At 33.4% G+C, this 5,446-nt stretch overlaps 1 long non-coding RNA gene across 1 annotated transcript; it reads right to left on the reverse strand.

The window, feature by feature from the left end:
* Positions 1-332: 332 nt before the first annotated feature.
* On the reverse strand, positions 333-1,244 carry LOC121215341 (uncharacterized). Its single transcript, XR_005911159.1, has 3 exons — positions 1,100-1,244; positions 647-773; positions 333-556 (listed from the first exon to the last, which is right to left on the reverse strand). It is a non-coding gene; the product is annotated as an uncharacterized lncRNA (long non-coding RNA).
* Between the last annotated feature and the right edge of the window lie 4,202 nt (positions 1,245-5,446).

Genomic DNA, 5,446 nt, shown 5'->3' on the forward strand with positions numbered 1-5,446 from the left:
GGTTATATGGAGTCTAAGTTGTCCGCCAAACTTGGGCGTCCTCATGATATGTAGCATGGTTGTCTGGGATTCCCTGGGATGACTGGGAATGTTTCATCCACCAAAATGAGTTGTGGTCTAATATGATTTAAAATATGATCTGACTGGTTTTGAAAATATGGTGCTTAGTATTCTATGCCATGAGAATTTTGTCTTTAACAAAGTTTTAAGTTGTAACTCATATGTTGGTTTTGAAAATATGATGTAATTATTACACATTCTCTTTTATTAATCTTCCGATTTTAGACAGTAAATAAAGGAATAAGAAGTATGTTTTAGAATGAATGTACACCTATCGTAAAAATTTTGCTAAGTGTTTAAGTTCAGAAACATCTGATATCTGGATCCGATAATTCAGGTCGGTTATAAGGCGTTACATCACATACCCAATTTGTAACATATCATATATATGCATTTATTGAACTCAAATAATAAAAGTACGAATTGTAGTTTTCATTTCTCGTCTACGACTCTCACTTTTCATTTCTCTTGATACGATCTGACATCATCTTTAGCTCTGTTCAATAATTCAATTATAAAAAACTATATTAGTTCACACTCAATCACATTAAAACACAATATCAACATTGTTATACCGAAATTTTACCCGGCCTACAAATACAAGGCCCAAATTGAAATAAAACAAAGGCCCGAATCCGGTGGCCCAAAATAGTGACAGAAACCCTAGGGTTTCTAATCTTCAGCCACCGCAACCATCTCCACGCGATCTTTTCCTGTAAGGAACAAACGCAAAAAAGGAAACAAAATCAGATATTTGCAAAATCAAATCAATAAGAACAAATTTATTTCTTTATATTTTTCAAATTATGGCTATAAGAGCCATTGAATATACTGTAAAAGGGGACGGAAAATACATAGAAAAAGTTGAATACCGATACAGGAATAAAGACAAAAATCTCTTGAATACAAAGGTTTTCTTTTCGTTCTACATTGTTAGCGTTCATCGTTCCTTTACTCTCCATCTATATATTTTTTATTATTTTTCTTTTATTTTTATATTTTGCTTAAAATAATAAGAGGGAAAGAAAGGGAAATTTACCTTTTTCTGTCGGAACCACCAAGTTGATGCCGTCTCCATCGTAATCGGAGCTTTGGCACAAGGCTGAGCGGCGGCACTCAAGGGTTGGTGAAACCCTAAAGAGGCCGTTTCATTTGCTTCCTCAGAGAAAGGGGAAACAAAATTGTTTCTTTAAATTTTTTATCTTTTTGTTGTTTTGTGAATTTAAAGAAGAAGCAAAAAGGCACCGTCCAGTTGGAGGGGAGGTCCGCGCATTTCCACTCTTAATGGGAAATTTTCGCAACAAGCCCTCCCTCTTTTGCGCCATGTTTTTATTAAGCCAGTTGTTTCATTTAATTTGACCCGAATATTTCTATCTTGGTGCATTTCAGCCCATATCGCTGCACACCGTTTTGGGGAGGCGGATTATTTCCGATTTGGCCCCCATGTAATTTGCATGTCGCGATTTAGCCCACTATTTTGCTTAAATTTCATTTATTTCTTGTTATTTTACTTGTTTCAACTATTTGGCCCCTTTTTGCAATTTGTTGTTTTTTAAAGTTATTTTCTCCTTATTATTATTATTATTATTATTATTATTATTATTATTATTATTATTTAGTATTATTATTTTCATGTACGTACAAACATTTTTATAATGTATATATACTTTTATATTTTTTAATTTCAAAAAACTTGTTTTTTTACTTTTGTAAATATGTACATACGTATACTTCTATATTTTTTTATATTATTCTTCATTATTTTACCAATGTATATATATATATAAATATACATACACATTTTAGTACACATATTTCTCATATTTTATAATTCAAAATATACATTTATTTTCTATAATATATATACCCTTTTTATATTTTATTTTGTTATAAATATTTTTTATTATTCTATATATTTTCCATTATTTTATATACATATTGTACATATATATAAGTATTTAAATATATACGTATGCGAATTTTCATGATTTATCTATGTATATATACCTATACATTTTCTCTATTTTGTAAATATATACACATATACACATTTTTATATTTTATATTATTTTCATATATATATATACATGCATTTTTTTTAGGAATTACTATAAGTTTTTTTGTTTTATATATTTTATTCCTTTTTTATATATGTATACTTATATATATGCGTTTTAATATATGCATACACATTTTTAAATTTACTTGTATATTGTGCTTATATAAATATATTTTGTAAATACATGTACAAATATATTTTAAATTAAAGTATTTATTATTGTTGTATTTATTATTATAGTATTTGTATGTATAATATAACATTACATCATCTTTTACTCAAATTTAAAAATAGAAAATTTTCAAAATTGAGATAATGCTCGTATTTAGGATTTTCAAGGAAATTGAGCCCTAACGTATTGGGTTCTGATTTTCTTCGTTAAATCTAACAATCGAGCATTTCTCTTTAATCAAAAAAATAAGAACTCATTATTGGGAAATCAACACGTTGTGTCCTAACGTATTGGATGTGACGCATTGATTACTAGAAATGAAGATTTTTTCTAAAAATAATAAAGGAAATATTCTGAGTTTGGGATTTTGGAGGAATTGTGCCCTAACGTATTGGGTCGCGATTTCTTAAATCTTGAATAAATGGATATTCTTTTAAATTTTTATTACACGAGTATTCTGGCCTAATTTATTTTTGAGAAAATTAGAATGTCGTGCCCTAACGCATTGGGTGTGGCATTTTCTTTCTCTGAAATGATAGGGGTCTTAATACGTAACGTTTAAGAGTTTTTTGCTAAGGATTATATTTTTCAAATTTTCGACATTAAGACATTAATTAATTAACCAGGTACCAATTTTGGGCGTTACGAGGGTGCTAATCCTTCCTCGTATGTAACCGACTCCCGGATCCTTTTTTCTAAAACTCGTAGACCAAAGCCGTTTTTTTAGGTGATCCAATCACACCTCAATAAAAGATTGGTGGCGACTCCCAATTTTCATTTTTTTAAAGTCGACAACCTAAAGGTTTTGTTTTTCAAAAAAATGGTTTCGACAGCTTGGCGACTCCACTGGGGAACTTAAGAGAGTCGAGCCACAAAGTTGATTAATTCTTGTCTTATAGTCGAGAAAATATTTTTTATAAAAAAAACTCATGACATCCTTCATTATCTTCTTGTTTAAACATTGTTTGCATTATACATTCCGTGAGCTGAACAATTTTACCCTTTTAAGTGGGAGTGAGAAGGTATGCCTTCGTGAGGTTTTTACCTTCGTGTAGGGTAGTGGATTGCTTCCGAGATACATCCGTAACTATGTCTTCGTGAGATTTTCATCTCCGTGCAGCCATAGGGAAATGTATTCCCCTGAACTGAACTCGGTCCATATGAGCCTATAATGGGTGAAGATCGAGGAATCTACTGGTTCGGGTACCTTTGCCCTAGAAGCCGAACTTCATATAGTGAACTTTAGGAATCCACCTTAGGTAGAACTATACTAAACCCTAGTAGATATCCTAGTAGGTGTTTTACTCTTTATTGATTATATTCTATGTTTATATTCGATACTGACTTTTGGTGTTTTATTTTGATTGCATGACATGACATTTCATTTCATCATAAAAAAGGAGGTGTTGATTCACGTTCACTTGCTAAATAGAGAGCTTGTCATAAGGAAATGAGTTTCTTGATAAAGTGGATGACAATATGGTTGTCCAAATATGGTCCAAGAACACGTGATAAGAGAAGGATGATAATTTAATGGAAGACTACACGACTATAGCTCCGTTGCCCAAGGATTCAAGATGACAAAGATTATTTGAGAGCTGCTGAACCTTCTTAAAGAGAAGCCAACGAGCATCACGAGGATGAGTGAGCAACAAGTTACGACCTAGATCGAGCAAAAAAGGAGATAGAAGAGACGTTTTTTAAAGAGTTCGTGAGATTTATCTTAATGCTCGAATGAAGAAGAGGATCGAATATCTCCACCTATAAGGGAAAGGCCATATAAATATCCATTTTATGTAAAGAGATTTGTTTTCTAGTAAAGTTTTCTAAATGTAATTGAATTAGAATCAACGTCTCTTTATGCATTCATTTCATGCATTCACATTACATGATATCATAGCATTAAAATTCTTCAAAAATTCTAATTAATTTAAATCACTGCTTAGTTAATCTGGAAACCAACCAGCCTACTAAACACCGCTACGGTACTCGATCGAAAACTAAGGATATGGATCAAAGGATGGAAAGACTAGAACAATCCCAAAAGGAAATGCAGGAGCAGCTTCAAAAGCAAATGAATGAGAAGCAAAAAATGATAGACAAAATTATGGGATCTCAAGGGAGTATGATGGCTTAGTTAACTCAATGGTTCAACAAAGGAACTGATAAAGGAAAATGCTCTGTGCTCAATATTGGAGAAGGAGACAATGAGGGACCTGTTTATTCCCCAAAACTTACCTCTCAACAAGCGGAGGTATATCCGCGCAAATCCTCCATTACCATCAACCCTAAGGGCGGTGCTGTAACACCAATGAACTTTCAAGCTAGATCAGGCTCTAACCCTGGAGACAACCTTGCTAATCTCGCTATCCCTGACTTCGATGAGACAGTTGAGAAAATGAATGGTGAATTGTCGAAACAGCTCGAAGAAAAGTACAAATGGCTGGAGGAAAAACTTAGAGCGATGGAAAGTACTGAGGGCTACCATGGAATTGACGCTAAAGGATTGAGCTTGGTTCCGAATTTATTACTCCCTTATAAATTCAAAATTCCTGAGTTTGAGAAGTACAATGGAACTAGTAGCCCCGAAGCTCATGTTACCATGTTTTGTAGGCGAATGACTGGGTATGTTAATAATGACCAACTGCTGATACACTATTTCCAGGATAGCCTCGCAGGGGCAGCATCCAAGTGGTACAATCAATTGAGTCGTACCCAAATTAATTCATTGAGAGATCTAGCATAGGCATTCTTAAAACAATACAGCCATGTGACTGACATGGTACCTGATAGAATTACTCTTCAGAACATGGGGAAGAAGCCTGGTGAAAGTTTCAGGCAATACGCACAGAGATGGAGGGAGGTTGCCGCCCAAGTTCAGCCATCTCTTCTAGAAAGAGAGATGACGATGCTTTTCGTTAGAACATTGAAGGCCCCATTCATCACACATATGTTAGGGAGTGCAACAAAAAGCTTTTCTGACATAATCATGAATGGTGAAATGATTGAAAGCGCCATAAGGAGCAGAAAGATTGATGCTAGAGGAAATAACAGAAGGCAAGCCTCAAAAGAAAAGGAAAATGAGGTGAACAGCATGAATACGTACGGCAAATCGATTGCTAATCAACAGAGTTCATCAAGTCAAGAATTAGGTG

Source organism: Gossypium hirsutum, chromosome D03 (genome assembly GCF_007990345.1).
Source record: "Gossypium hirsutum isolate 1008001.06 chromosome D03, Gossypium_hirsutum_v2.1, whole genome shotgun sequence".
NCBI classification, from domain to species: domain Eukaryota; kingdom Viridiplantae; phylum Streptophyta; class Magnoliopsida; order Malvales; family Malvaceae; genus Gossypium; species Gossypium hirsutum.